Genomic DNA, 21,276 nt, shown 5'->3' with positions numbered 1-21,276 from the left:
TTGTTGGCTATGATTTATATGTTAATAAGGATTGTTTTAAACCTATACATCAATTTAGAGACAATTAACATGTTTACTATGTTGATTCTTCCAATCTGTGAACATGGTATGTTTCTCCAGGTATTTAGGTTATTCTTGATTTCTTTTATTATCATCACTTATAATTTTCATTACACATATCTTGTATCATTTTCTTTGGAGCAATTGTAAATGATACTGCATTTTAAATTTCTATTTCCATTTTTTGTTTTTATTATGTGGAAGTACAATTAGTTTTTATGTGTTAGGTTCTATCCTGAATCCTTACTGAAGTCTATTTTGGGTCAAAGATTAGATACTTTTAGCTTTTTTCCCCCCTTTTACATAGACAATAATGTCATCTGCAAACTGAGACAGTTTTATTCTTTCTTTTCAATATGTATGCCTTTCTTTTTCCTTTCCTTATTGTAACAGCTAGAACGTCTAGTATTGTGTCAAAATAAGAATGGGTGTGAGTGGACATCTTTGCCTTGTTTCCAATCTTAGAAGAAAATTATTCAGTGTTCTGTTGTTAAATATGATGCTAGCTGTAGGTTTTTTGTACACGTTCTTTGTTAGATTGAGATTTTCTCCCCACTCTTCCTAGTGTACTGAAACTTTTTACCCCGAATGGATGGTAAATTACATCAAATGCTTTTTATGCCTCATTTGGTATGGACATATAATTTTTTTAAAGCTGTTGTGCATTGATTAATTTTTGAATAGTGAACCAGCTTTGCACATATGGAATAAATCCCATCTGATCATATATCTATACATGACACACAAATATATACATGCATACATATACAAACATTGTTGCATTCAATTTGCTAAAAAAGTTGTTAAAGATTATTGCATTTATGTTCATAATATTGATCTTTAGTTTCATTTTTGCTGTGCTTTTTAAATTTGGTTTTGATTGTTAGAATGCTACTGGCTTTGTGTTGAATTTGGGTGTGGTCTCAAGTTCAAATATCTATAATTACCTGAAAAGGCTATTAAAATACTCTTCTTTTCTAACTATATCTCTGTGAGGCCAAATATTTTTATATACTTCAACTAAAATAATTTTTTTTTTTTTTTTTACAGAGGCAGAGATAGACAGGGACAGACAGACAGGAACGGAGAGAGATGAGAAGCATCAATCATCAGTTTCTCGTTGCGCGTTGCGACTTCTTAGTTGTTCATTGATTGCTTTCTCACATGTGCCTTGACCGCAGGCCTTCAGCAGACTGAGTAACCCCCTGCTGGAGCCAGCGACCTTGGGTCTAAGCTGGTGAGCTCTTTGCTCAAGCCAGATGAGCCCGCGCTCAAGCTGGCGACCTCGGGGTCTCGAACCTGGGTCCTTCCGCATCCCAGTCCGACGCTCTATCCACTGCGCCACCACCTGGTCAGGCTAACTAAAATAATTTATCAGAATGAATACAGAAGCAGATATGGATTTTTTCTAAAGGAAGATATTAAAAAATTTGATAAAACATAAAATGATGCACTCATGCCTTTTTAAAATATAGTTTTTTAAATAAAGTATGTTTTAGTTAACATGTAATGTTATTATTGTTATTTTAAAATAAATGAAGAAGGAACTTAAACATGTATCAGTTTTAGTTTCTAGTAGGGTAAGAGTTGATATGTATAACCCCCAAAACAAAACTCAACAACATTTACAGATCATAAAGAGTGCCAACACCAAAAAGTTTGAGAATCACTATTGAGACAACCAAGGCAAAGAGAAAGGTGAAGCCAGAGGCAAGGATATGTGCATCTCACACTTGCCATTGGTTTAACCAAGTTGTTCCATGTGCTTGTTGTCCTTTCTCCACTAACACTTACATTTCACAAAAGAAGCATTTTCTTTCACATTGGCTCACTGACGTGTACTTCCTGTCCTAGAATAAACATGGTAAATAGACCAATAGAACTTCACAATGTATTCTTCACCAAATGAAGTACCTTAAATTATTCCCATCCTAACTTTAACAAATACCAAACATGTAACTATATTTGAAGTTATAAATTATAGTAAATGGAATAACAGTATTAACTCAATGAGTACTGTACAAGGATGAAGTAATTTAGAATGTTTTATTAAGGTTTGACTCTAATACAGTACAAGAAATATTTGAATTACTGCCCTTTGATTTTGATGATTGTGAATGGTTTTTCTTTTGTACGTTTCCTTAGTACTTTATTGAGGTATAATTTATATAGAGTAAAATATATAACTTTGTGGGGTTTTAAAAGATTGTGGTAAATGGTCTTGAAGATTAGTAATTTGTAATAGTATGAGCAGGCAAGGTGAAATGAACAAGAATCTGAAAATATCAGTAAGGACAAAAAATAAGATGAAATTAGCTAGGGAAGACAGTGACATTGGCTTATAAAATACATATTCTGAAATTGTATATGTTTATTAGGGCTAGTTCTACATTTAATATTGAGTTTTCTACCTACCATGCAAAAAGGGAAACACAAAACGTTTAATGAGTAATGAAAAAGTTTATTCATAGGAAAAACAAACCAATCACCTACGAGGAACAAAATTGTTCCTGTATAGAATTCAGAGTGAAATTTCTGCTGTAGTTTCTTTTACAAGTGGACTCCTTCTAGTGTAGTGCCAGATGTCCTCAACATTGTTACAGCGCACTCAACAGGATTTGTTGAGCTATTTTTAAAAATATACTTCAATATAGGTCCATGGTATGGCTCTGTGTCTTTGGGGGAAGTAACCTTAAGATCTGATTATTCTCTTTTCTTATATGAGAATAATATTTGCCTTGAGAGCATGGAGATGTATAAAGATCACAGTATGTCCTCAGTAAATAACTAGTATTCTTCTTAAAGCAGTTCTGTTAGGGTGTCCATGACCAGCAATGTGGTGTGTGGCCCAGCTATAGAGCTCTCTGATGACCTGGCTAATCCAGGAATGGATGTAACAGTATCTCAAAGAAGGAAGGTTTACATATCTTTTAGGAATTTCTTCATACGTATTATTTTTATTACCTAACATTTTGAGAGGCAATACACTGAAGATTTTACTTCCTGAAAATAAAGTATGATCTTCCCTTTGTTTTGAGTGCTCACAAGAAAAAGAAGGGCCCAGATGTTTCCTGTCCAGACTAATTCAGTGTAATGGTCGTGGTCTTAGGTTTGGAGTCAGTTAGGTACTTTTAATATGTGTTGAAATAATAAATGAATTAGAGTCAAGTTTATACTCTGGCACTCATAACTGTCATGACATTATATGCAACTAATTTGATAATAACATAGCTAAATATCTTTCATATCAGAAATTTCTATTTTCACTACTGCTAGATTAGAGTTTTCAGGTTTAAATAAATACTTCATATCATATATTTATATTAATATAAATTATTATATAATTTTAAGTTAATAATTACTAATATATGTTATTATATCTTATAATAATATAGTAAACTATAATTCATGTTTATGTCTCCTTCTCCAAATACCAAAATACCTCCTGCTTTATTGGAATGCCTTCTGGTATAATTTTGACTTAAATTGATTCTTTAAAAATTAGTTATAAAGTGAGTTACAAAAATCAGTTATAAAAATATGTAAATATTAGATTTTTGCTGTCAATATATTAGTCTTTCTTTCGTAGTTGAGATTAGTTGTTTCTAATAGGAAAACTAGATGAATGCTTGATTTGTGCAGAGTATTTTTTCTCTATAACATGAAAGATCTTTGGTAAACCATTCTAGAGGGTGGTTAAGGATTCCTTCCTCCCTCCCGCTTGCCCTCCTTTCTCCGATCCGTCTCAGCTGAATTTTGGAGAGGGCTCTGACTCAGGGTCCCTTTATTAGGTGTGTCCTCTGATTTGAGGGTTTCTGTTTGTAAAGAGCCAGATAAGTGGACTGGGAAGGTGAGAAAGAAAAGCTTCTCTGGCTCATATAGTCCCGTGGGCATGTTTGTAACTTGATCTCCATTTCTGACTGGTGTCTGCATCATTGTTATCCTATGGTCTACTTAGGCAGCCGCCTCAGCTTCTGCAATGGGTGATGGGTTATTAGTTTAATTCTCGGAAGTTTAGTTATATATTTGGGTAGGTAAGAGAGATGTTGTTATATAACACCAAACGGACTAAAATAAGGAAAATAGGAAATTAAATTTTTGGTTTAGGCTACCTGAAGGGAGTTATATTCAAAGTACAAACTAAATATTTAGCATGGTATAGGTAAAATAGTCACATAAATTCTATTAATGGAATTAAATGAATAAGGAAGGAAAGCATTGCTGTAAACATATCTGAAGTGTCCAGTCTTGGGACCACAATAAGTAAGGCTTTGCAAATTATTACTTGTACCCTCCCCCAATGACCCCTTATCCGGCCCGAAAGAGCCATGTTTAAATTGAAGTTCAAATGTAGAAAACTCTGAGTTTTGCCTACTTTTGGTATTTCTGTCTGTGCTCGAAAAGGAAATGCTTGGCTTATGACCAATTCTTTACCCTGTTTGGACATCATCAGAACTGTAGATGCTGCAGCCTGTTTTTTCCTGAGATGAATCAGCGATGCTGTCTGCCAGTCGCTCCAGCCGTGGTTGGCTGTTGACTCTAATAGTGAGGCCTGTAGTGGTAAAGTGAGGCTGCACAAATTAGAAGATCATAAAGCCATTTGATTTGAGCCAAAAACTTGAAAGGAAAAAATGGTATGTGATCTTCTTTTTCACATTTTAAGATTTTATAAGTTTCTAACTAGAAATATAGAAGATTAACTTTGCAGAAAGACTGGAAAATCATGAATTCCCAAAATAGATTTTTACGGAGCATGAAAACTTCTAATTTTAATTCTCATTTCTATCCCATTAAAATTTAAAATTGCTTTCTTCTAATGCTACATAATTTTAAATCTATTTTAAATTTATATAGTTTCCATGCTAACTGGCATTTACTATGTACAGTGAATGATAGGTGTTAAATGTTTTAATTATTCAGATCACTGTGATAATACTGGACTTTTGTATGATCAGGGATATAAGATAGTCAAACTGTATATTTCTTTATATACATATATGCATGTATATATAATATATTTTTAAAAGGCTTTTTTGAATCATCGAATAGTTCCAATAATTCAATAAAGTTAACAAATTTTAAAGACATGGTAAAATGCTTTTATTTAGGTGAACATAGATGATAAAGAGTTGGATGGTGTTAAGGAATTAAAATCAAGAGAGAATAAATGGTTATTTCTTTCCTTTAGATTGATGTTTTAGTAAAAATGTTTTTTTCCCATTGCCATTCATAGTATGAAAACATAGTGCAACATTAGTGTATTTTATTTGATGTGTTTAACACAAGTATTTAGTTAAAAGCAAGTATGAAAACAGGAATTGGAAGAGTCAATTAATATTAAAATAGATAAGAGAATAGGCTGGTGTAAACACTGTAGGCTAATCCAGTAGAGTGGTTTTTAAAGTTTGTCTTCTTTCTTTGATGTAATCTTTAGCAGAGCAGAGTGTCATCTAGGTGAGATGTGGATAAGCCAGATATTAAAGTAATTCTAGTAGTAATTTGTGATAGTTCAGAAAAATGGAAGCTGAAATTTATTTTTCACTTATAATTTGTGTCACCGAAATTTCATGAGTAAAATAACGAAGAGCTACTAGACCTGTTAAAAAAATTAAACTCCGCTGTGTATCAGGCTCTGCGTTTTGTTCGTATTGCTCAGAGAGACATGCCCTTTCCAATAAAGAACTTTAAAGCAGGTGCTTTAACAAAGCAATGCAGTGTGGTAGGTATAACAGGGGTGTTGCACTGCAGAACAGCTAATTCTGTCTAGAAGACAGAAGGAAAGAGGGGACAACTAAGCTATACTTGAATGTTGGGTAGAGAGGAAAATATCCCAGGAGTAAAGAAAAACATAAATAAGGATATGTGAATTAGAAAATGAGTAACATTTTTTCAGGATTGTCCTTTTAGTCTCATGCTTTTATTTGTAGAATATTTTATTTTATTTTATTTTTTTTTTGTGGCAGAGACAGAGATAGGGACAGGCAGACAGGATGGGAGAGAGATGAGAAACATCAATTCTTCGTTACGGTTCTTTAGTTGTTCATTGATTGATTTCTCATATGTGCCTTGACCGGGGGGCTACAACAGACCAAGTGACCCCTTGCTCGAGCAAGCAACCTTGGGCTGAAGCTTGTGAGCCTTGCTCAAACCCAATGAGCCTGCGCTCAAGCTGGTGATCTAGGGGTCTCGAACCTGGGTCCTCCGCATCCCAGTCCAACGCTCTATCCGCTGCGCCATCGCCTGGTCAGGCAATCTGTAGAATATCTTACAGACATATTTAGTTGCAACTCATGGTAATAAATATGATTTACTTTTTGCTATAGTATACACACCCGCACACACTGCACACACCACACACATAGAGACATACAAAAGTTTCAAGACACGGTACTTGTAGTTAATACTTTTTATACTATATGTAATGCAGTCTGGCACTGTTATGTTTTCATCTAGTCCATTCTATTATTTTATTTAAAAATGCTTATTGAGTTTCACTAAATTGTGTTTATTACCCTCTGTGGTTCATGATCTGTATTAAAAACAAAACCAAACAAGCAAAATCCTGTACTAGAGCTCAGAATTCATAGGAAGACCCCCTTCATACCTAATGAACAGATTTGTAACTATATGGTGCTTTCTCAGCAGGGTTTCAAGATTCTAAGAAAAATATTGATGGCTTTAGCATATTTGCAATTCAGAAGGCAACATGGTGTATTACAAAGGTTTTGAGAATTGAGCAGACTTGTCCAAGTCTTTGACAAGTTATTGAACCTCTCTGAATCTCATATTTCTCATCTGTAAAATGGAATTAATAAAAATCTATTAGGACTAAATGAAATAACATCTGTTTTTAACATGACTCTCAAACTTGGCTATAGCTTTAAATCATCACAGGGGAGCTTTAACAAATTTCAATGCTGAGGCTGTGTCCCAGATCAATTACATTGGTATGTTTGGGGTTGGGACATAGGCATCCCTATTTTTTTTTTGAAATTTTATTCTTGAATAGCAGTTCTCCATATCTCCCATACTCCAGCCCTTGACAACCACTATTCCTCTCTCTGTTTCTACTTGTTTGACTATATTAGATTCCTCATAAAAATGCTAGCATGCAATATATCGTGGCTATGACTCACTTGTTTCACTTACCATATTGTCCTTCAGATTCGTTCATATTGTTACATAGGGCAGGATTTTTCAAGCTGAATAGTATTGCATTGTACACATACACACACACACACACACCACATTTTCCTCACTCATTCTTCCATCAATGGATATTTTAGTTGTTTACACATCTTGGTTATTGTGAATAATGCTGGAGTGAACATGGAAGTACAAATATCTCTTTGTAATCCTGACTTCATTATTTTGGGTAAATACCCAGAAGTGGTATTGCTGGGTCATGTGGTAGTTTTATTTTTAATTTTTCGAGGACCCTCCCTACTGATTTCATAGAGGCTGCATCATTTTATATTCCCACCAACAGTGTGCAAGGGTTTCAGTTTTTTCTCATCCTCACAAACACTTGTTACCTTTTCTTTTTTAATATAATCATTCTAACAGATGTGAGGTGAAATTTCATTGTGTTTTTGATATGGATTTCTCTGATAAATAGTGACTTTGAGCATCTTTTCATACACCTGTTGGCTATTTACATGTCTTCTTTGGAGAAATGTCTATTCAAGTATTTTGCCCATTTCTAAGTTGGTTTATTTGTTTCTTTTGTTTTGAGTAGAAGGAGTTCCTTATATACTTTGGATATTAACTCCTTACCAGATATATGGTTTGAAAACAAATTTCTCCACTTTGTTGGTTGTCTTTTTACTCTTTTGAAAGTTGCATTTGCTATGCAGAAGCTTTTAAGTTTCCTTAGTCTCACTTGTCTACCTTTGCTTTTGTTGCTGGTGCTTTTGGTGTCATATCTCAGACATTATTGCTAAAAACCAGTATTATGAAGTGTTTTGCCTATGTTTTTCTTCTAGTGGTTTTACTGTTTTAAATCTTATATTTACATCTTCAATCTATTTAGAGTTGATTTTATTTTCTATGTGGTGTAAGATAAGGGTTCAAATTCATTTTTTTCACATGTGAATATCCAGTTTCCCAACACCATTTTTTTTTTTTTTTTTTTTTTTTGTGACAGAGAGAGGGACAGATAGGGAGATTAGAAGCATCAATTCTTTGTTGCGGCACCTTAGTTGTTCATTTACTGCTTTCTCATATGTTCCTTGACCCAGGGCTACAGCAGACAGAGCAAAGTGACCTCTTGCTCAAGCCAGTGAGTGACCTTGGGCTCTAGCCAGCGACCTTTGGGCTCAAGCCAGCAACCATGAGGTCATTTCTATGATCCCACGCTCAAGCCAGCAAGCCCACACTCAAGCTGGTGATCCCGCGTTCAAGCCAGATGAGCCCGTGCTCAAGCTGGTGACCTCAGGGTTTCAAACCTGGGTCCTCTGTGTTTCAATCTGATGCTCTGTCCACTGCACCATCACCTGGTCAGGCTAACCAACACCATTTGTTGAAGAGATTATCCTTTCCCCATTGCTTATTGCCATATTTACATGGATTTGTTTCTGGGCCCTCTATTGATCCATTGGTTTAAGTCTATCCTTATGCCAGTATCATATGTTTTAAACATGATAACAATATATTTTGAAATTATGATGTGTAATGCCTCAACTTTATTCTCCTTTCTCAAAATTGTTTTAGTTTTTTGAGAGTCCTTTGTAGTTCCATCTGAATTTTAGGATTGCTTTCTCTGTTTCTGAAAAGAATACCTTTGGATTTTGATAGAGATTGCATTGAATATATAAATCATTTTGGGTAATATGAGCAGTTTAACAATATTAAGTCTTCCAATCCATGAACTTGGGATGTCTTTTTATTTATTTGTGTTTTTTTAAATTTCTTTCATTAGTGTTTAATATTTTTTTCCTAATGATATGTGTGAGAGAGTGAGAAGAAGGAAAAATGGGGGGGGGGAGAGAGAGAGAGAGAGAGAGAACTATCAACCCATTCTACTTAATTGTTCTATTTAGTTATGTGTTCATTGATTACTTCTCATATGTGCCCTGACTGGGGGTCGAACCTGTGACCTTGGTGCTCTAGGACTGTGGTCTCCAACCTTTTTTGGGCCACGGACCGGTTTAATGTCAGAAAATATTTTCACGGACTGGCCCTTAGGGTGGGATGGATAAATGTATCATGTGACCGAGACAAGTGTCAAGAGTGAATCTTAGACGGATATAACAGAGGGAATCTGGTTATTTTTTAAAAATTAAACATTGTTCAGACTTTAATATAAATAAAACAGAAATAATGTAAGTTATTTATTCTTTCTCTGCAGACCGGTACCAAATGGCCCGTGGACTGGTACTGGTCCGCGGCCCGGGGGTTGGGGACTACTGCTCTAGGACAACACTTTATCTACTGAGCTACCTGGCCAGAGCTATTTAATATGTTTTTAAATGTATAAGTCTCTCATGTTTTAGTTAAATTAACTTCTAGGTATTTTATAGGAATGAGTATTTTTTAAAGCTCCTCTGGTGCAGTCTTTGTTGAAATGCCTAATTATGTAGCCTATAGCACAATGTGTGGAACATGATAGGTATTTGATACATGTACAATTCCCTTGATTAATAATATCAACAGTAATATATAGCTAACTCTTCTGTGGGATCAGTGCCTGTGTTCTAGGTACTGTGCTAAATACTTTTCATATCATGTAGAAAATACTATGCTTTATTTTCATTATTATTCTGTCAAATAATAGAACAACATGGCTGAGAGAAAAAGAGAGAAAATGACTTACTAGAGAGGAAAATGGCTACTTTTATCATTAGCAGCTCAGTTACCCATGTAATTATTTCAATGAATTAGAAGAACTGGCTTTCATTGAACAGCTTCAAAAATAGATTGGAAACTTTAAAAAATATTTTAGATTCTAGTTTAAACTTTTTACAATGACTTACATGGCAGGTGTAACATCAATTTTGATAATACCTCAAACATAACAATTCTAATTTTTGCAGAAATATATTGATACTATGTGGTAGATTATGTCTCGTATATATATATTTCAGATAGTAAAAAGAGTGAGCATTAACCTACCGATGCTTCTGCCATATTATTCACTTTACCCCCAAATCTATTAGGCTTAATATTATGATGACAAGACCATTTTTATATTTTTTTATTAACAAGGTCTATATTTTTTTCATTGTATTAAATAAGACTAGTTAGTAGTCTGCTGGTATGCTTTTTGATATTGTTTTTTTTGTGTTGATTTAGGTCTTAAAAAACTTTATTATTTGATCTTAGAAAGCTTAATTATTTTTCAATATGAGTTTTCTATAATAACTGCTTTAAAAAGAACATCTAAATGACTTCAAATATATAACATTATTTTTCTATGCATTTAGGTAAGAATTTACTTATTTTTGTTAAATTTTTAGTTTGTCTCATAGTTTTCAATAACAGCTTTTATAATGGTGACTGAAAAACATTTTTTTTAAATGGACACATGTGTTCCTTACACGTAGTATATATTCAAAACAAATATTTTTCCCATGTCAAGGAAGTGGATTTATACATTACTGTATCAATTTTGCTTAGATGAAATGGATGCTTATCTTACATTTTTCTTTATGAATGTTTTAAAAATTTTATATAGGAAATTAAATTTAACAGGATGACATTGTTCAATAAGAGGACATAGGTTTCAGGTAAACATTTCTATAGTATTTGAACTGTTGATTATGTTGTATACCCTTCACCCAAAGTCAAATAAATCATTTTCCGTCACTGAATTTTTTTGAACTTACTCAGTTATGAAAACATTTGTAAGATACCTATACTTCTAAATCCAAATGAGTTAATAGAGGTAAGGCTTTTAGGTAAGGACCTGGTGCTTAGTAAGCATTTAAGACATCTTACTCATTGTTCATTGCCAGACATACAAAAATGCTAATGCAAAAGTGTATTATGATATAGTCAGATAATTGCAGAATAACTGAAAGAATTTTGGGTTTGTGACTGGTGAAATTTTGTATTCCTGCCTGTTGGTGCAACTAAAAATGAAATGCTTGATACGCCAAGTGGCATCATATATTTAAAGTTCTTTAAAGGTCTTTAACTTTGAAGTGTCTTATTCTAGGAGGGGAAATTCACTTTTCTGAGATTATTTTACAGATAATTTTGTTTAGAAAGCTTTACTATGGCCTGACCTGTGGTGGTGCAGTGGATAAAGCGTCGATCTGGAAATGCTGAGGTCGCCAGTTCGAAACCCTGGGCTTGCCTGGTCAAGGCACATATGGGAGTTGATGCTTCCAACTCCTCCCCACCTTCTCTCTCTGTCTCTCCTCTCTCTCCCTCTCTGTCTTTCTCTCTCCTCTCTAAAATGAATTTAAAAAAATTAAAAAAAAAGAAAGCTTTACTATTAATGACATTGAGAAAATTGAATTGTAAGCCTAAAGAAATGCTTAATCCTTTACTTAGTCTTTGTAGACACAAGATTACATTCATTCAATAACAATAAAACAGTTTTGAGGGGAAGTACTAGAGAATGGAGAAACATTTTCTGAATGTAGGTTCTGAATGAAGGATTGTTTCCAGGACATTCCAATAGGATAAACCCTAAGCTAGAAAAATATACTGGGATTAGATTCTAGAGTTTGTGAGAAGCACCTAAATCATTGACTTGAATCTCATGAGGACTGACATGTGTGTCAGAATGATTATTTGCCATGTGGTCTCATTCCTCTGTCATCATTCTCAAGTTATCTCTTTTGACATGCGGACTATAAGAGTTTCTTATGGTTGAAAATCAAATCTAGAATATGCTACACGGATAGGTTGTAGGACAGCATTGTCAGAGACTGTTTCACTCAGATTAATGACTAAGTGTATTTTGTAGAGGCTAATGAAATTGTACATTCTTATGTGACTGATAAAACTTGCTTGATTTTGCTAAAAAGAAAAATTTAACTTTCAGGCCCTTCCTCCCATCCTCTTCTTTTTGTTTTTCTCCTTTATTCTAGTCTTTTGTTCTTTCTTTCATTTCCTTCTAAAAAATTAACTGTATTCTTATGAAAAACTTTTCTATATAAATATGGTATGTTATACATTTTTTTTCTAGTTTAGATTTTCTTTTATTAAAAGGCTTGAGATGTTAAAATGGCACTAATGTAAAACAAGCCAAGACATTGGTCATTAGCATGAAACTGTGTTGTTTACAGTGCTGTGCTGTGTCTTCCCATCACCTTGATTGGTTTTTGAAAAGAAGATACAGTGCTCCTCCAGAGTTTACTGTGGCGGGCAGGCATAGTTGGAGAGATTTGGTGAACGTGAATATGGACAGTAGTATAGGGGTGAATTTGAGACTTGCTTAGAGGGAGTAAAGGGATCAAGTTTTTGGAAACAATGATCTTTAAAACAATTTTTTTTAATTCATTGATTTTAGAGAGAGAAAGGAAGGGCAAAAGAGAGAGAGAAAGAAACATCGGTTTGTTGTTCCACTTACCGTATTTCTGCATTGGTAGATTATTGTACATACCCTGACTGGGGATTGAACCCACAAGCTTGGTGTGTTGGGATGACATTTTAACCAACTGAGCTACCCAGCCAGGGCTCAAAAACAATGATCTTGATGGATACGGATTCTAGCTTTAACTGGTACCAAGCATGACCTTAGGCAAGTCAACTAACTTTAAATCTTAGCTTCATTTGTCAAATGGAAAAATAAATTTAAAACTTAAATACAAAATGAAAATGGTCTTATGGTGTTATGAAGGGCAAAAAGATTTAGAGTGTTAATGCCGAAGTAAAATTGTTCTTTGCTCAGGTGGTAAGATGTCAGTCTCACCACTTACGACAGTGTAGTGGTGTTACCAGATAGTAACTGGCAGAGCTGGTGTGCCTCGGGCTGGCCTGCAGTGTGTGGCCATGCTCTTGACTTCATGTAGGAAAGATTTCACAACACGAGCCCAGGGAATTTTGAAAGTGTATTTATTAAACCTGGGGACGGTGAAACAAGGAAGGGCTTATGATAGAAAAAACAACAGTAGAGAGTCTAGGTGGGGCTGTTTTGGCTCACTGGAAAATTAGAGAAAAGGGGGACTTGGAGGCAGATTCAGGGTGTTAGCCAGGAGCAGCTCCACTGTCCATTGCTCCTTTGGTTTCTAGTCTCATGGAGACCCTTGGAGTTTAGGGGATGCAGGCCTGAGAGTGAAGGAAGACGTGGATGCGATCCTCGGAGGGTGAGTGTGTCCTGGGTCATTCATCTTGAGGGTTTTAAAGCTTAGGGGAGGATCTCAATAGAATATTCATCAGCTTTATGCTGATGTACCAAAATGAGATTTATTTTCTTAACTTCATCTGTCCTTGGGTGTGGTTGACACAAATGTCATTAATTGGTTTACTGCTATCTATCTCTCTGAGCTGGGTGATTTAAGCTGTTTACCCTCTGGTTAGGGAAAAGTGTAAACCGTATTTACTCTTATGTGTATGGTGGCTAGGACTATAAGAGGAGATGAAAGTGATGGAAACAAGTAGGTGGGTTTCAGATATATTTAGAAGATAAGGAAAATAGGACTTGGAGCTGGATTGCTAGTGTTTGAGGGAGTAGAAGATGCCCAAGATTATGAGTTTGGTCTGATATTTTTAGTTCATGGTTACATTGAGAATATTCAGATGGAAATGTTCAGTAACAGTTATGATATTAATATAGCAGATATGATATTGCTGTAGTTGTAGAAGCATCTGTATTTGTTAATATTATCACTGTCTTACTTTCTGGAGGCCTGAAACTATTGCTGATTTATTTATGGGCAGTCAGTGCACTGCTCATTCTCTGACATAGAGTAGGATTGATTTTTTTATATCTCGTTCTTCCTCTTTCACGACATGTTATTATAATCACACATTCTCTGCTCTTTTCTGAGGGCTAACCTCTGTACTTCTGCTAATTCTGTATCCTTCTTGTTCCTAGAGGACCCTTATTCAGGGATCAGTAAATTTTTCTGTAAAAGGTTAGGTGGTTTTTATTGCAATTCTTCAATCTTGCCTTTTTGGTACAAAAGCAGCCTGGACAATACATGAACAAATAAATGGTGGGGGTAGCTGTGTTCCATTAAATCTTCATTTACAAAACAGGCAGTGGTCTGGATTCAGCCTGGGGGCTATAGTTGGACCCTTGTGCTTAGTCCACTTGGTGTTTTATTTCTTTTATTTTAGTTATTTTTAATCTATTGGCTTTCAATCATATTCAAGTTTTTTCTATCATATCACCGCCACCAAGCACCTTCAACTTTTCTTTAGACCTTTTTGCCTCTAAACTACATATTATGTTTCTTTTCCATTATTTCTTTAAAAACTTTTAAATTAAATTTATTGGGGTGATATTATTAATAAAATTTTATAGATTTCATATGTACAGTTAGTTATATAACATATCATCTGTATCTATATTACATTACATGTTTACCACCCAAAGTCAGATCACCTTTCATTACTTTTTTATTTTTTGTATTTTTCTGAAGTGAGAAGCGGGAAGGCAGAGAGACAGACTCTCACAAGCGCCCGACGGGGACCTACCCGGCAAGCCCGCTAGGGGGCGATTATCTGCCCATCTGGGGCGTTGCTCCATTGCAACCAGGGCTTCTAATGCCTGAGGCAGAGGCCAAAGAGCCATTCTCAGATCCCAGGCCAACTTTTCTTCCAGTGGAGCCTTGGCTGCAAAAGGCGAAGAGAGAGACAGAAAGGAGAGGGGGAAGGGTGAAGAAGCAGATGGGTGCTTCTCCTGTGCGTCCTGGCTGGGAATCCAACCCGGGACATCCACATGCCAGGTTGACACTCTACCACTGAGCCAACAGGCCAGAGCCATTACTTCTTTTTGAAAAAGATATTTATCAATTGATTAATTTTAGAGAGAGAGAAACATTGATTTGTTGTTTCACTTATTTATGCATTCAATGGTTGATTCTTGTATGTGCCTGCACCGGGGATTGAACTGCAATCTTGGCATATCCAATTGGGATATCTAGCCAGGGCCTTTTTCTACTACGTTTCGAAGGTCATCTTTTGCTGCTTTTATTTATTTATTTTTTTAATTTATTCATTTTAGAAAGGAGAGAGAGAGAGAAAGAGAGAGAGGAGGGGGGATGAGCAGGAAGCATCAACTCCCGTATGTGCCTTGACCAGGCAAGCCCAGGGTTTCGAACCGGCAACCTCAGGGTTCCAGGTCGATGCTTTATCCTCTGCGCCACCACAGGTCAGACCTACTGCTTCTATTTAGTAAGCCCTTAGTAATCTGACTTTTCCTGTTGTCTCAAAAATAATTATGGACCCCAGTCTTTTAAATAAGGTTACTTCTTGATCTTCCTTTTTGATCTTTCCTTTTGTAGTGTTTATGTGATTGCTTATACTTTACCATTTGGAATACTATAGCATGTTTCCCTTTGCCTTCTGTGACTCTGGAGTCTCAGTCTCCTCCTATCTCTAATGGTTGTATATCACTACCTTTTAAAAAACTGCGGTAACACAGAGAGAGACATACCCACACACAAAAAATGTATATAACATAAGTAGTGTAAATTGCATAAATCTTAAGGGTACAGCATGATAGATTTTTAAACATGCAAACATTTGGGTAGATATAACCCAGATAATGATATAGAACATTTCTAGCATCCCAAAAGCTTCCCTTATGACTCTTCTCAATCAATTACTCCTGATCCTGCCAAGAGAGGTAGCCTTTATTCTGACTTCTATAACTTTAGATTTAGTTTTTCCTGTTCTTGAACCTCATTTAAATGAAATCATGCAGAATATATGGGCATACTCTTTTGTGACCAGCTTCCTTTACTCACCATTACGCTGTGATAATAATCCATGTTCTTGTGGAAGCTGTAGCTCATTCTTTTTAAAATTGTTGTCGAGTTTTCCATTGTATGAATATACCACAACTTATTTAATCTTACTCTTAGTTGATAACTGAGTAGTTTTTGTTTTTGGACTACTATTAGTAATACTGTTATGAACATTTTTGTACAGGTCTTTTAGTAGTCTTATGCCCTCACTGGAAATGTTAAAATTTTGAGATAGAAAATACCACTAAACTTAAAATGTTTAAAGGAAAAGCTTTGATTTTATGGATCTGGAGGTTTCTGGAAAGTTCGGAACTAAAGATAGATTGTCTTAGCCTTTTTCACATCATTCCACTTCTTTTATCTGCCTCTTAGTTTTTATTTTTAGGATGTCTAGGACTGTCATGGGTTTTTACAGAGCAGGGGGACTGGAATGGGGAGTTTACTAATAGAGATAACAGAGGCATCAAACCCTAACAGCAAGGACTTACTAAGGCCCATGTGTGAAGAACTAAAAGGTAAGTCTGAATGGGCTGTTACGGCAGAGTCCACAGAGCTTTCAAGGCTGGGATGCACAACTGAGAGCCTAGCAAACTCCAGCAAGTACAGAGGAGTTGGCAGAGAGTGACAGGTTCCAGCAGAGTGGCACTGAAGGGTATTCTGTGGATGCAAACGACATGGGACCATTCTCTGTCAACTCCATTAAAATCACTTCAGAAAAAAGGAAAACACCAAACAACAATCTAAGTATGGAATCTAAACATGGAATACCAGCTATGCCAATACAACAAGTAAACAGTAAATAATCCAGGCAACTCTAGTGTACTTGCTGTGTGTCAAGTCAAATCTAGTACCACCCACCCAAAACAGAATGCCATTTCTAAATCCTTCTTATAGAAGCTGGATTCCAGCCTTGTGAAGAATCAGTGCAGATATTTTAACTCATTTTTTTTTATAAGATAACTGGGCCATAGTAGATGATCTTGTTAGTTGAATTTAAATGCCATGTCTGGAATAGAGCCACTATCAGGTAACTGGTAACTGAAACTTTGGATGTGGTAATCTAATTTAGGTAATGTAATTTAGGGATGGGAGGGCTGTGGAGTAGATGCCCCCAGTGCCTTCCCCATATTCCTGGCACTTACCCACTTCCTCATGCTGTCCCTACTTTCCAACTGCCTGCCAATGTCTTTTTTTTTTCCCTGCCAAAAGCTTTTGAGGACTTTTCTGGATGCTGCAGTAGTGAGAGGCCCCTTGCCTTTCCAAACCTCCTTTCCCTAACTCAAGCCCTAGCCCCTAGGAGGGCTGGAAATGCCATGGAATTAATACCTAACCATACCACAGCAGCCCTCAGCCAGTGACTGACCCTGGGGCTGGCTCCCTGACTTTCCTAGTGGATTACGCTCCAGCCGCCCACAACGTAGCTGGCTTTCTAGCATCCCTTCATTGGCTGCCTTCCCTTCCCCTGTCTCACTTCCTGGCTCCCCTGTTAGTGTCTCCTTCACTTCCCCAAATAAACACTTGGTATTAGGGTTTGTTTGGGGGTACCCAAACTAAGAGCTCTTGGATAATACCTGCAACTAAGAAGCATACAGGAGAAGAAATGCCTTTTTTTTGGTTGTTGTTGTTAGCAATTATTTTAATTTCAACTGCTTGTAATTTTTACTTGGATGTGCAGTTGATAATCTCAAACCTGACATGACCAAACTGAAACCAGAACTTAAAAAGGACTGTAATCTGGTAACAGTCAGTGGGAAAGGGGGATGGAGGTAGGTGAAGGCGGGCAAAGGGTGGGGAAACGGGGGAGGAAAGAGACTTTGCTTGGGGCGGTGGGTGCGGGATTTGGTGTGCAGATGATGTTTTATTGAGTCGTATACTTAAAACGCATGTGATTTTGTAACCAACATCACTCTGATAAATTCAATTAAAAAAAGACTTTTCACATTGATTAGGAAAAGAAGATTTTTAGGATTTTGTGTGCTTTTTAAACTTTCTGTTCATATTTAAAAAGAAAATATTAAATACATCCAGTATGTACTGCATGTTCCTAATTTTCTGTGATTTGGAGTGTGCATAGCACCTCATACAAATATAACTTTTACTGTAACTTTACCGCTAGCTATTTTTATTTGATCTGAGTCTTGGCTTGATTCCTGGAATCTGGGATTGGTGAGTTGACACTTTACTCAAAGAGTTTACCTCAGAGGTAGTTTAGCAAATGTTTCAGGTGTTCAAAATAAACGCAAAATGTTATAAATCACAATCAAAATCCTGTGTAATACTTAAGAATCAGTCTTTTTTGGAAGTAGCTAATTTTATAGATTTTTAAGAGTTTTTTAAAATAATACTGTAGTGAAGTACATTCTGGCATATGATTCATAATTAATGATTTTAATATCTTGCTTTAAAACATTCTGAGCTTTCAGGTTCTGGCCAGTTGGCTCAGCAGTAGAATGTCCACCTGGTGTGTGGAAGTCCCGGGTTCGATTCCTGGCCAGGGCACATAGGAGAAGCACCCATATGCTTCTCCACTCTTCCCCCTCTCCTTTCTCTCTGTCTCTCTCTTCCCCTCCTGCAGCCAAGGCTCCATTGGAGCAAAGTTGGCCTGGGTGCTGAGTATGGCTCCATGACCTCTGCCTGAGATGCTAGAATGGCTCCGATTGCAGTGGAGTAATGCCCAAAAGTGCCCCTTGGTGGGCATGGGCATTCTGGGTGGATTCCAGTCTGGCACATGCAGGAGTCAGTCTGCCCCCCAACCCCCTCATTTCTCGTTTTGGAAACAAACAACAAACAAACAAACCATTCTGAGCTTTCAAAAACAAAACAAAACAAATGCAGTGTCACATGTAAAGTAGATAGGCGGTGAGTATATTTGTTTAGGTTTAATAAATTAAAGCAAGTATTCTGCAATTTTTATTATTATTTGTGGTAAAAAGAATGATATTATTCAATTTATTACAAGTCATTTATATTCCTGCTCAAATAATTATGTGCCTCCCAGTGCAATAAAGTTCTTTATAGTCAGTTTTAAAGACCACACAACCCATCCTTTGGCTATAACATAAGTCACTTCATTCCTCTTGGATACATTTAGCTTGTTTTCAGTTCCATGTAAAAATCGTGTCTTGAGACACATTCCTGTTCACAAATGTGCCTCCGTAGTTTGAGTGGCTTTATAAGGCCTGATTCCTAGAATTGGATTACCAAGTCAAGAACATAAACATATTACATATATTAGACTTCTGTTATACTTCTAGTTGCTTCTAGAATATCTTCTTTAGTGAGAGAGAAAAGTTATAGGCTACCTTAAAGTAAGTAGAATAATAAATTGTTTTATTTGATTTTATATAGTAGTTGGGATTTTAATTTACTGTGCTCTATTTTCTAATGTTAGTAGTAGTGAAGTCAGGGTTGTTCTTGAAGTGATGATTTAATGTACTTAAATGTGATATATTTAATTTTGTGTTATATGAAATATTATTTGTAAATAACATTGCAGATTTAGTCATGTAACAGTAATTGGAGTCAGTATAATTTAGAGAATTGATCCTCAACCTTTTCCATCTCATGGCATACAAAATTCTATAGCACACCAAAAAATATATTTTTGCTGATCTGACAAAATAATAGGTATAATTTTGATTCATTCACATTGGAGGGCTATTGTGTTGGCTGTTGTCATTTTTAATTTGACAATCTAAGGGAAAAGAGATCAGTGCCCCTAACTAAATAGTCAAGTATTGCATGTTTTAAAAAGTCTTATGTCACACTGGTTGAAAATCACTCATCTAGAGAGTAAACTGCAAAATTTAATCATTGTCCATTTTGGCTAACATTTTTTAGTATATTTGTGTTCTCTCTGGAAACCTAAATATTTTATTTATCAAGTTACTCTATTATCTATATGCTTAATTTATTAAAAGTAAATCTAAGGAGAGTTATGTAATCAGGATAATACTAATATTGAATATCATCAAATTGGTACTCTTAATACATTTTAAAGGGTATCCATATTCACTCTGAGAAAAGAGTTGAAAACAATAAATAGAATTTTTTTCAGTGATTATTAAATATTAATTTAATTTAAGAAATACTTATGGAGTGCCTGCTCTGCTCAGAAGTTGTTTCTGCATACAAGAGAGAATAACTGAATATACTTTTCTTGTTTCTTATTAGGATAAGCATGTTCTCATTCTGAGAATAAAGATTATTTTATAATGAGATAAACATTGGTTTATCTTCCACTCATTCTTATCATAAAGAAGAAAAATTGGATAAATATAAAATTAAAGGATAGACAGGGAGACTTCTTCAAAACTACTTTAATGTTTATTATTAATATCCTCACTTCTTTGGATGAAGGGAAATTTCACTGACAGTTATATAGACTGAGATTCTGAGGTCAGCATTCCCACTTTTTCCTTCATAGCATGAGATAGGAACTGGGCAGGGGGATAATCATGAGGAAGTCGTTAGCTTAGAAAGGTGTCTTAGTTCCCTAATCTCAGTGTCACAGGAGGCTAAAAGAAATGATATCCTCACTGACTTTTGTTAGAGATTTTTAATAAAACCTCTTCTGCTTGGAACTCAGCTGCTCTACATTCTCGTCTAACTAGAACCCAATTGAGAGTCAAGAAACATACTGCTCACAAAAATTAGGGGATATTTTATAGCTTCATATTCATTTTGAAATATTCCCTACTTTTGGGGGCAGTATAGATGTAATTGACTTCTAATTAGTCAAAGTGTTGTAATATCTTCATTGAAAACATGAATTTAGAAATAACAGGTTTGCCTTTAAGTCTCATGCTAAATTTCTCATCCTCTTAGTGGGTGGGTGAGGAGTGGAAATAATGGGTAAGGAGGGGAGAGGAAATGTGAAAATGTGAGGCAGCTTCATTTTGGGTTTAGGTGTGACAGAGGGTAGGTACTCATGACTCCTGTAATTTTCTGGTTCAATAATATCATAGCCACATCACAACCACAGGCAGCTGGAACATTGGCCTTCCCTGATTATTTGCCACCGAGTTTGCTATTCTTTTCGATAATGTCAATGGGCATGGTGCTTTTCCACGCTTTGCTCAAAAATCATTTCCCTCTAGTAGCAAAGCTGCTGCTCTTCCTGCCTTGGCCAGCCCTGGTGGAACCACTGCACTGATGGAGCTGGAAGGTGGTGGTGTGTGGGGGGGCGGCTCCAGCTCGCTCCTCCTGTTCTAAACCCCAAGTTCAGTAAATTGTTTTTTGAATAAAAGCTTCCCCATTTCTTATATGCCTTTAGTAATTTCTTCCAGTTCTGAAATGGTAGTTTTTGACAATTTTATCTTTTTTTTTTTAAAGAGAAGAATTGGTG

At 35.8% G+C, this 21,276-nt stretch overlaps 1 protein-coding gene across 5 annotated transcripts in view; it reads left to right on the top strand.

Annotated features, from left to right (window-relative positions):
- The window catches only part of TTLL7 (tubulin tyrosine ligase like 7), a 200,455-nt gene that overhangs the window by 11,119 nt on the left and 168,060 nt on the right, over positions 1 to 21,276 (top strand). Inside the window, exons 1-2 of one of the 5 annotated variants that reach the window (XM_066376652.1) lie at positions 4,066 to 4,090; positions 4,514 to 4,694. The exons of 3 other annotated variants lie outside the window; for them this stretch is intronic. The gene's annotated coding sequence lies outside the window, so the exon portion shown is untranslated. Of the gene's footprint in view, positions 1 to 4,065; positions 4,091 to 4,420; positions 4,695 to 21,276 lie in introns of those variants that run through there. One more of the 5 variants, XM_066376651.1, reaches the window with a different exon arrangement.

This window comes from Saccopteryx leptura, chromosome 3 (genome assembly GCF_036850995.1).
Source record: "Saccopteryx leptura isolate mSacLep1 chromosome 3, mSacLep1_pri_phased_curated, whole genome shotgun sequence".
In the NCBI taxonomy this organism is placed as follows: domain Eukaryota; kingdom Metazoa; phylum Chordata; class Mammalia; order Chiroptera; family Emballonuridae; genus Saccopteryx; species Saccopteryx leptura.
Note: the sequence above shows the minus strand (reverse complement) of the source record. Positions and strands in the feature narration are given on the sequence as shown.